This window comes from Zalophus californianus, chromosome 9, assembly GCF_009762305.2.
Source record: "Zalophus californianus isolate mZalCal1 chromosome 9, mZalCal1.pri.v2, whole genome shotgun sequence".
Lineage (NCBI taxonomy): Eukaryota > Metazoa > Chordata > Mammalia > Carnivora > Otariidae > Zalophus > Zalophus californianus.
Window position 1 is genome coordinate 75764642 of NC_045603.1, and position 12044 is coordinate 75776685.

The following is a 12044-nucleotide window of genomic DNA, read 5'->3' on the forward strand; positions in this document are numbered from 1 at the left end:
CAAACCACTGTTGTTCTAAGTACTGGAGATACAATAATAGGCAAAAACAGATGTAATTCCTGCCCACATGGAACACACTGGTTCTCCCCAAACAATTGTGGGGCGGGGAGAAATAACTACTGGTCAAGGGTACAGAAATTCCAAGGCTTCAGCATCCCTTGATCTGGGAAGAAATATGAGTCCCATGAGGAAGTTAAAGGTATGCAAGATACGATTTCTGTCTTCAAGCCCTGACAGTCTAAAGGAAAAGTTTTCAACGAGGAGACTCTTCCAGGAGACTTCTAAAGAGATATAACAGCTAACACTCAGACCATGACAGCTTCAGGAAACCGGTGCCCCTGCCTCTCAGCCAGTGCTCTTACCATTTCACAAAAGCAAGGGCTGCAACTAGAGCTACCCTTACTCTAGCATAGGGAAAGCTAGTGGGAGCACCCTACAAATACCACCTGTCCCCAACCTTTACATTTTACCAGGTAGGTTTTCAGAGTCTGATATTCCTCTGGCAAACAGTGGGGATTCTCTGGTCAATGGATCATTAATGTACATCAGAAACAAGAGAGCTGGTGATAAATGTCATTAATGAGAAAACGGTCATGCAGATGTCAACATTTCCAACAGTTGTGATCGGGGCTTTGCTCTTTGTCCAAGTTACCTACCATGTGCCTGAAAATGCTTTCCTAACAGTGATTGTTTGCCTTACTAACCTGATAATTTCAATTACAAGTATGAACAGACGCATGAAAAACAGTTGAGAAATGCAAACTCACTTACACAAAACACCACTTTCTCATTCCACTTACCAGGTATCTGTTAAAGCATATGTTACCAGCACACATGTGACTTTCAGACAACGCTCAGTTTTCCAAGGTGGTAGAGATTTAACATGGGTTTTTAAAATCAACAATCCAGGGAGAAATGTACTATGTAACTGATTGTAATGCTGAATGACCAGCAAGTAGTGACACTGACCGATTTAGTTAAGTTTCCATTATGTTTTTACTGACTGCCTAGTCAGCTAACGAGGAAAGCGTTAATTATTGGCCAAATAGTCATAGATCATATGGCAAAAAAAGGAGGAAAGGAAATAAGGGTTTAGTTAATACATGACATAGACAGCCTGTCTCTGAATTAACATAAATTAATATGTAATTCAGATGTCATTGATTATTGATCAAGAATTCAACAGAGAAGATAACCAGTGTCAAATTCATATAATAAAATCATTTCCATTTCCAAGGATCAGCAGTATCTGTTAAAAGGCAAAATCTGTAGCATTAGCAATATTCCAGAAAAAAAATAATCACTAAAAATGTTATAAAATATAAATTAAAATCCTTATTGAAATAACTTTTCTCACCTACTGACAAAACTTCAAAATTTGACAATATACTCAGTGAGATTTTGGGAAAACTAGGCTCTCGCACATTTCTGATGGGAATGCAAAATAGTTCAGTCTTCATAAGGGCAAATTTATCAATAGTTAACAAAGTTATAAATGTATATTCCCATTTCTAGTAGTCTATCCCAAAGATACAAATGTAAATAAACAAAAAAATTTGCTATTTTTGCTTGTATTTGCAGGACGAACCGATGAAATTCTGCGGTAACTTACTACCCACGAAGGACTAGGATGGGTGGGGCAGTGATGGAAATGAGACCTGTCTGCATGCAGTTATTTAGTCTTAACCTTGAATAATAAAAATGTTTGTATAATAATAAATTAAATTAAAATCAACATCTAGAAATTTCAAATAAGTGAAAGCAAATTAATCTAATATGTTGTATAGGATCTTGACTGAATATCCTCAGTGGGATACTCTATGGATAAAAAGAACGGCGACAAAAAAAAATCCTGAACTTCATTCTATGTTCTTATTAGTAATGATAGTAAGATTGATATTTTGATACAAATATATTTATATTGTTGGCTAAAACAAGCAATTATGCTGATAATGTTAAGAACCAGGGTTCTCAACATGAGAAAAGACATTGAAGTAAATTGAACCAAAGGTTTTATGTAAAAATCCAGTAATCAGAGGCGCCTGGGTGGCTCAGTCGGTCAAGCAGCTGGCTTTGGCTCAGGTCATGATCCCCGGGTCCTGGAATGGAGCCGTTGGGTCCTCATTGGACACCCTGCTCATCCGGGAGCCTGCTTCTGCCCCTCCCCCCTCACGCTCACACACGTGTGCACACGCGTGCACTCTCTCTTTCTCTTTCTCTCTCTCTCTCTCTCTCAAATAAATAAAATCTTAAAAATAATCTTCCTGGTGCTATCCAATGAAAAGCTCTAGAAACAATGACAACCAGCAGCAGTGAACACTACTAAAACCTAGATCGTGGTCTTCAAATATCATTCCTCATCTACAAGAAAGTAACTAAAGCTAATAAGTGAATTTGGCAGTCATAGGATATAAGGTTCAATTTAATTTCTACATATTACTAATAAACAACTGGAAACTGAAATTTAAAATACCATTTACAGTAATATCCAAAACTGAAATACTTATTTTAACAAAATATGTACGAGACCTGTACACTGAAACCACAAAACATTGTTGACAGAAATTAAAGAAGATCTAAATAAACGGAAAGGTACACCATGCTTATAGATGGAAACAATCAATATTGTTAAAATGTCAATGCTCCCCAAGTTGGTCTATAGATTCAATGCAATTCCAATAAGAATTTCAGGAGTCTCTTTTGTAGATATTGACAAGCTAAAACTAATATGGAAATTCAAAGAAACTAACAATCATGAAAAAGAAAAACAAAGATCAAAGACTTACACTACTTCCTTTCAAAATTTCCCATAAAGCGAGCATAACAGAGATCAATGCAACAGAATAGAGTCCACAGATAGACCCGTGCATATGTGGTCAACTGATTTTCAAAAATGATGCCAAGGTAATTCAATGAAGGAAAAAAACAGTCTTTTAAACAAATGGTGTGAAAATAGGAAAAAAATGAAACTCAATTCTTACCTCACACCATACACAAAAAATTAACTCAAAATGGATTATAGACCTAAAGATAATAGCTAAAACCATAAAATTTTTAGAAAACATAGGGGAAAAAATCTTTACAACTTTGGGATGGTGAAAGATACTTTCAGACATATAAAAGCAGAAGCCTTAAAAGAAATAATTGATAATCTAGACTTTCTGAAAACATAAAACTTCTGCTCTTTGAAAAACACAAGAGGGAAATTAAATTAAATGGCAAGCCACAAACTGGGAGAAATATTCACAACACATATACCTGTCAAAAGACTTGAATTCAGAATATATATAAAAAAGAAACCTTTACAACTTAGTAATAAAAACACAACCCAACTTTTTTTAATGGGTGAAAGATGTGAACAGACACTTTCACCAAAGATATATGGTCAATCAGCACACAAAAAGATGCTCACAGTCATTAGTTATCAGTGAAATGCAAGTTAAAACCAGAATGAAATACCACTACACACCCATTAGAATAGCTAAAATTAAATACCATTTATCATTCCAAGGCACCAAGCCTAATCCATGTGTGGGGTAGAAAATATACAAGATGAGCTTGGAACAGCTTGTTGTACCAGAAAGCAAAGATGTTATCAAAACCTAATAATGGGAACACATCAAAAAACAAAAAAACATGAGCCAGCTGGAAGGGGCTCCCATTGGTCAAGATGAGATGATTTGATCATCAAAAGAATTATGATTCCAAATGATTTTTTTTAAAAGACATCTTAAAAAAAAAAGAGTAAAGAAAATACAAGAATGTATGGATACAATGAAAGGTTGCTGGGCACCAACTAATAACTAAAGGGAAAGAAATGAGAATTTATTATTGCCTTTCTAGTATGAACAGAATTTCCTGGAAATTAAATAGCTCTAGTAGATAAGAGTTCTATGTTTGAATTAGAAAATCAACATTTTGCAACTCCTGAGAAACTTTCCAATAAAGGGAGCAGGTTGGACTCACTGATCAGTCTTAGCATCCACTAAAGGTAAGACAACAAGATATTACATGCTTTTGCATATGAGGCAATATGAAGTACACAGTGCCACCTATGAAAAAGTCTTTAAAAAACAAACTTAAAACCTCAGACCTGAATCTAATCAAGGCTGAAGTCTACAGGAAACATGGAGGACATAGGAAAAAGTTAAGTAACAGTAAGAGGAATATTCAGTCAAAACCAGAATTTGGGACTTTCTATGGGACAATTAACCTGCCTTTGTAGTCAAGTCAATAGCATTTTTTTTGACAGTTGACATTCTTTTATTAACAATCAAAAAACTTCACACAATAGGAAAATAAATGTTTCTCTAATGAATAATTAAATGAAAACTATCCAGGACCTTATAGGATTGTTAATGCATCCCAGGTTTGTTGTGTACCTTAGAAGACAGGACATCAGCTTGCCCAATCATTAGGTACGACTAAAAATGAGAAACAGTGATTTATAAAAGATTTACCTAACGGCTTTCCAAAACAGTAACTCCCCTGCTTAAATTAAAACAGGAAATAAAATTTTCATTAGACCTAGTTTTAGATGACTCACAATACACATCAATCTTAATTTTATCGTCTTAATGTTACTTTTTTAAAGGTAGTCACCAGAAAACTCAAATCTCATTTTAAGATCATGAATTTGAGGTGTGCAATAAAACTTATAATTTCTCAACATCAAAGTTTAATTATTACACAACAGTTCAAGCAGCAGATTCTACTTCAGACAGTATTTGTCTCATGCCCTGTTTTCTTGCAGCATTAATCACGTGATGGTGTTCGAAGCACATTTAAGACTAGAGCAGGCACTGCTGAGTGGTCACAAAAATCCCTCTTGGATGAACAATGAATGCTTGGTTCATTTCAGAAGAAATGGCTTTTACCTTTTCTATTATGAGAAACAGAGCTAAACAAAATCTTGAAGTCTCATTTCCTGCTGGATGATTAAAAGCTTTATCTGTAAATTGTCTTAGTCTCTTAAAATCTATCTGATGGGAGGAAAAAACAAAACCCTTAGGGAAGAACAGTGTGCTTTCCCTTGTTCTCGCAACATAAAATCAGAGCAAAAATAGAGTGCCATAGAAATTTCAACATTGAATTTTTTTGAAATCTTAAAGCTTAATAAAACTCAAAAAGTTTTATATTAATCAGTAATTTCTGCATACCTGCTAGTTCAATACAAACCAGGATCTGGCAGACTACTTGTATTCAAAATGTCATCTTTCAAAAAGTTTCTACTTTTCTAAATAGTCCATTTAAAGAGTTCACTGCCTTGCGTACACATATATGTGTGTGTGTGTGTATGTGCGTATACGTAAGCGGTAAGCACAGGACTCTCATTGCACTCCATGAAAGTCACTTCACTGTGCTAGATGAAGGATGGCAATCCTAGTCTCCACAAAGTGTCTTCAACCCACAGGCATACACACAGTTATCACTACTCTCATCAACGCTGCTGACAATTCAGAAAGCCTAAATACTTTCTAATTGAATTCTAAAAGAAAAGTGCCTTAATTTTTTTAAACTTCAGTCTTCAATATTGAAACTGCTAAGTTACTCCATTTTTCCATGCAAAAAAAAAAAAAGAAAAGAAATAGAATCAACTTGGGGAAAAAATAATATACTAACTTGGGAAAACATCCGGTTACTAAACAGGCTTAAGAAAAAAACCTATATAGAAAAAGTATTCCCAAAGAAGGTAAAATCTATGTGTGTTGCTCACCCCAGGATTATTTGAATAAATAACAATTAGTAACCAATGAAATATTCAGTACAGAACTGTAAAATAAATTAGGAAGTGTCCAATTGATAAATTATACAGCCACCAAAAATAAGGAAAATGACATGACAATGTCAAGCCAAATTACAAAAGGCTCCCTACTACATTTAAACAGTCCCACCTGCAAGCACGAAACAGGAACACAATTTGACAGGCTATGTCACTGGATTATGGGTATTGTTTTCCTTTATTTAAAGGACTATACAACATAAAGCTCTATAGTGACCGTGCATTTTTTTTAAAAGAAAAGAAGATCAAATATGATGGAATAACTCAAAACCAAGTCTTTGAAAAGCAATGTTCCTGGGTAGGGACACGCTGTTGCCCACATCCAGAAACCAACCACCTGCCGCTCTGGGAAGACAGCACCTGACCCAGGCTGCTGCTCTGCAGAGGGATGCTTGTGAACAGGGTGGAAACATGGGGCAAGTGCCTGGCCAGAACAGTCTGTGGCCTCATTCCCAACATTCATTTTATCAACAAGGCCCAGATTTGTCCACTTTGAGCAGGTACCTAACACATACTTCTATGTTTGATGACAAACTTTCACATAAAAATCTTTTTATTTCTCCCAACAGAAAAATTCAAATGCACCACTATTTCCTTTTCATAATAGAGCAATTCTCAATTGGCAATCAAGTGATATTTTTTAAAAGACAAAATGGTGTTAACCCTGTGGAACATGTGACCAAAAATAATTAAAGGCCCATGGGTGATATCTACCACAAGTACTACTAGACAGAAGATTACTTAAAAAAAGAGCAATTTTCAATAGAAAAACTGAACACTTCCCTTGGGAAACAAATTTAATCTTTTATCATTAAACAACTGGGCAAAGGACCAGGTTTTCTACAAGTGCAATAAGGGGCAAAAGGCTTCCCCAGAGGCCCTAAGAGGACAGGGATGAGATCTTTTTGATGGTTTTATGATGGCAATTATAACCTGCTGGCTGTTTCAGCTCTCAGAAGATGATGTTCTATCAAAAGACTAAATCATACAAAGCACTTACTATTTTCAGTTGCCCAATAACAAAATTTGAAAATAAGAAATTCATAGCATTAAGTCATGTTCATCAAATGCTTGAACAAGCTAGCAATGCTACAATAGAGCAGCTTACTGGTAGACTACGGCACTCTGCACTACTACAAAAATAGTCGTGAAAAGCTTATTTTGCTCAATGTAATGATCACGTTTTACTTTTTGCAAGCCATGTATCTCTCCCTTACATTCTCCCAGTTGATAACATTCCAAATAGCTTTTAGGTAATCCAGTCTGACATTTATATACTGAAGGTAATAAGCATGCTCCCACACATTGATTCCCAGTTGTGGAATAAGACCTGTTGTTCCTTGCAGGGGATCCTGGTTAAAACAAGCAGCAATCTGCAAGCGTCTCTGTTCTTTATTGAAACCAAGTCAACCCCAACCTGAGCCTGGGACGCCAACGGATACAGCAGTCAACTTCTCCTTAAATTTGTCAAAGGAACCAAAATCACGTTTGATGGCTTCCAGCAATTCCCCTTTGGGTTCTCCACCACCCTTAGGGCTCAGGTTTGTTCAGAAGATGGAATGATTTATATGGCCTCCGCCATTGAACTTGAACCCAGGCTGAAGAGCTACCTGAGTTGTAATGTCACCCTTCTCCAGCGCCTCTAGATACTTCTCCTCGATGGCATTCAGGTTGTTCATATAGGTCGCGTGGTGCTTGCTGTGGTGCAGCTGCATGATCTGGGCGTTGATGTGAGGCTCCAGGGCGCCATAATGGTACGGCAAGGCGGGGAGGCTGTGCTTCTGTCTGGAAGCCAGCGACCCCAGCGCCGGCACCAGCGTCCGGCTCGTGCTGCGCGCTGCCCGGGACAACATGGTGAGCTACGCCAGTAGGCTATGCAGCAGAGTTGACTGGCCACGCCGACTGCCCGGTGTACCAAGTCAGTAGCATTTTGAAGGGGGGTAGGGGTAGAGGGGGAGGGAGAAAGAAAGAAAGAGAATCTTAAGCAGGCCCCACCCTCAGCATGGAGTATAACTTAGGGCTAAGTCTCATGACCCTGAGAACATGACCTGAGCTGAAATCAAGAGTCGGACGCTTAGCCACCTGAGCCACCCAGGCACCCCTCAAAACATTCTTAAGAAACTAAAACTAAGGGTGCCTGGGTGACTCAGATGGTTAAGCGTCTGCCTTCAGCTCAGGTCATGATCGGGTCCCACATCGGGCTCCCTGCTCCTTGGGAGGCTGCTTCTCCCTCTGCCTCTCTCTCTCTCTGTCTCTCATGAATAAATAAATAAAATCTTAAAAAAAAAAAAACTAAAACTAAATGCAATAAATAAACATATTGGTCTACTTAAACGGGAAATTTTTACCATATTACTTCTTTGTCTAAAACTCTTTAGACAGTGGGCGAGGGCTCACTGTTTATTCATTAAAATTCATTCTCAGTTGGTCTGAAAAGTCTTCAAAGAACTGGACTCCCTAGGTCCCCAGTTTCATCTCCTTCTTCTCCCTGTAATAAACCTTACTCTCAGGTAATACTTAATTGCTAGCGAAACCCTTCTCTCGGATCCCCATTCTCCCAACATTCCACTGTTAAGTGTGGGATTCATGCTATGGTTTATGATTGTTCCCACCTTGGAATGTCTTCCCAAGTTTCTTTGCTCAGCCAACTCTAAACCCAGCTCATTCATCGTACTGCAGCTCAGGCCTCATCTACCCTAGAAAAATCTCCTCAGTCTCCTCGGCGGGGTATAGTACCCTTCTCATTGCTCCTATGGCACCATGTACATGCCTTTACCTTAGCACTTACCTTATTTGTTGGAATTTCTATTCGTGTCTTTTTCCAACCCGATAGACTCTTCTAAGGCAGCACAGCACAGAACTTAGCATATAATAGGTGCTTAACAAATATTTGCTGAACTGAAGTTCAAATTCCACTGGGAGATGTGAATACTAATCAGTCAGTGGTTAATTAATATATTTGATATAGGCATTGTAAAATTATGAAATGATTTGCCTCTCAAATAAAAATAATTGGAGAGTCAAGTGGTTTGAACAGCATGCTTCTCAGTCTATTTAATTGCTCTGTCAGCTAAGAATTGTAATTCTAATATGTTCTCTTCTTCTGAAGTGACTGATAATGAGTGGAAACTATGTGATTTCAAGAACAGCTATTATAACATTAATAATACAAGCTATGACCTATTAAAAATTATTCTGCTAGTAATATTAAAATTCAGAGTACTTAAAGAGTCTGATAAATTCTAACATAGATAAAGTGGTGGACTAGGTGAGAAGAGCAGAAAATATCAGATTGAAGATTTTTCCCTTTGCTGCCATCTTTTGGTTGAACAACAGTAGTAAACCACAAGAAGAAAGAAAGGGAAGGGGTACCTCAGTGTCTCAGTTGGTTGAGCATCTGACTTTTGATTTCGGCTCAGGTCATGATCTCAGGGTTGTGGGATTGAGCCCTATGTCAGGCTCCATGCTCAGCATGGAGTCTGCTTGAGATTCCCTCTCCATCTTCCTCTGCCCCACCCCACCCCCCACACGCACACCTTCTCTCTCTCTCTAAAAGTAGATAAATCCTTTTTAAAAAAAGAAGGAGTTCCTGGGTGGCTCAGTCAGTTAGGTCATGATCACAGGGTCCTGGCATTGATCCCTGTGTCAGGCTCCCTGCTCAGTGGGGAATCTGCTTCTCCCTCTCCCTCTGCTCCTCCACTCCCCCCCCAACTCGTGCTCTCTCTCTTGCTGTCTCTCAAATAAATAAATAAAATTTAAAAAAAGAAGAAGAAAGCAGGGGAAGAAATTTTACTCCTGGCACCGGTAAGGGGACTTCACATACATTATTTCATTTTCTATTCATAGCATTATTCCATAAATATCATCCTCCTTTTGATAAGAGAAAAAAACTGAGTGTAGCAGACACTGTTGTCATCTTTCCCAAACCAGATTATGTTCATTATGCAGACAAATCCTTCAGAGGAGTCTCAGTGCCCTCGTAGACTAGGGGATAAATTTTAACTGGCTTGAGCAATCACGGAGTTGTCATTGTGCTTGCCAAGATGAGTGGGTTTGAACAGGAACATGAAATGAAATTTTAGGCAATGGAGGCTGGGGGGTGGGGTGGTGCTTTCAGGAAGGTTATCTTCACTCTTAAAAAGAGTCAAGAAGAGACCTATCATTTTCTACCTCTGGACACTCTCATTCATATGTGACCATGAAACTGTGGCAGCCATCTTGGAATCACGTAGGAAGCCAGCCTAACACAGCATACCAGTATGTTGAGAATGGCACAATGGAAAGATGGGAAGAACTGGTTGCTTTTCTTTTTTTAAGATCTATTTATTTATTTTAGAGAGAGAGAGCAGGAGCTGACAGCAGGGAGGCAGAGGGAGAGAATCTCCAGCATCGATTCCCAACGCAGGGCTCAATCCCACAAGCCTGAAAGCATGACCTGAGCCAAAACCAAGAGTTGGCCACTTAACTGACTGGGCCACCCGGCTGCTTCAAAAACAGTGATGACATCACTGACCAGCTGTTCTAATTCTAGACTTATTTTTAGGTAAGATATTAAATGTAATTGTTTAAGTCATTTTTATTTTGGATTTTCTATTATTTGCAACCAAAAGCATCCTAACTGATTCACTGAGGTTTAGTAAAATTATTTACAAGTATAAAGATTTGAATCTAGTATATCATGCTACTATCTACCTGTTTACTTCTTGCATACAGAAAAGAAGCAGAAACTCTGAGGGAAGAAAGGTTTAAAATGTAACCTTTCATCTAGCCAACAGAAGGTCCAAAATCCTAAGGAAGGACTGTGTAATCCTTGATTGAATCTTGAAGAAAAAAGAAAACCATAAAGGACATTATTAGGACTATTGGGGAAATTTGAATATGGACCATATATTAGAAACCAGGAGAGCTTACTGTATAGATTTTTTTCTATTTTTAAAAGTAATCTCCACCCAACATGGGGCTCAAACTCATGACTCCAAAATCAAGAGTTGCATGCTCCATTGACTAAACCAGCCAGGTGTCCCTAAATTCTAAGTTTTCTGAGTGGGGTCATTATATTTAGATGTGTAATAGAACACACTCATACTTAGCATGTAAAGTAAAATGTTTATTTTTTAAAAAATTTAGAGAAAGGATTCACAATCACTAAGTTTTCTCACAGACATTATTTAAGAAGGGGAGTAGGAAAAGGTTTCTTTCCTTTCCTTCTTGGCAACTGCAAAAATTCATTTTAAAAATTTATCCTTACAAGGATGGATGGAGAAAGTTAAAGCAAATGTGGTAAAAATTTAATGACTGCATCTAGTAAGTGGCATAAGGGTATTTACTGTAGTTTTGCAACTTTTCTAAAGGTTTGAATTTTTTCAAGATAAAAATAAATATGAAGGTATTCAAATACTTAGAAACATGACTCTCGGATTAATACAAAGTGAGAAAGTACCAAAGGTGAATCTAGGTTAAAGGTTTATTTATTAATGAAAGGGACCAACAGGGCAGAAAAACTGGTTCAAAGGAGAATTTGAGAGACTGGATATATATAATCACTGGGGAAAAAGAGATGGCCAGCATATATTTGCTACATTACCTATAAAACTGCTTAAAATGAAAATTGTAACCTTTGGAGTTTATCTTTCCTACTGGACAGAAACCATTTACATTATACAGAAAAAATATCATTTGAAAATTATCCATCCCTCAGGCAACAAACTGAGGGTTGCTGGAGTGGTGGGGGGTGGGAGGGATGGGGGGGCTGGGTGATAGACACTGGGGAGGGTATGTGCTATGGTGAGCGCTGTGAATTGTGTGAGACTGATGAATCATAGACCTGTACCCCTGAAACAAATAATATATTATACGTTAAATAAATAAATAAATAAATAAATAAATAAATAAATAAATAAATAAAAGAAAATTACCCATCCATTTGACATTTAACTTCACAGTCTGGGTCCCAGTGGATTGTACAGTCCCCTAGGGCAAGGGCTCTCAAAATGCTCTCTGGAGACTCTTGGGGGTGGGGTGGGCGGGACAGGCAGCTAAAACCCTTTTTTAAGAGGTGTGCAAGGTCCGGGCACCTGGGTGGCTCAATCGGTTAAGCATCTGCCTTCGGCTCAGGTCATGATCCCAATGCGGGGCTCCCTGCTCCGTGGGAAGCCTGCTTCTCCCTCTCCCACTCCCCCTGCTTGTGTTCCTGCTCTCACTAATTTTCACTGTCAAATAAATCAATAAACTCTTAAAAAAGGGGGGGGGTGTGCAAGGTCAA

The 12044-nt window shown here is 38.0% G+C and overlaps 1 pseudogene across 1 annotated transcript; it reads right to left on the reverse strand.

Moving 5' to 3' along the window:
• Positions 1 to 6561: 6561 nt before the first annotated feature.
• LOC113923019 lies at positions 6562 to 7636 on the reverse strand (annotated as a pseudogene). Its single transcript, XR_003520142.2, has one exon. The product of XR_003520142.2 is annotated as a superoxide dismutase [Mn], mitochondrial-like (transcript).
• Positions 7637 to 12044: the final 4408 nt, after the last annotated feature.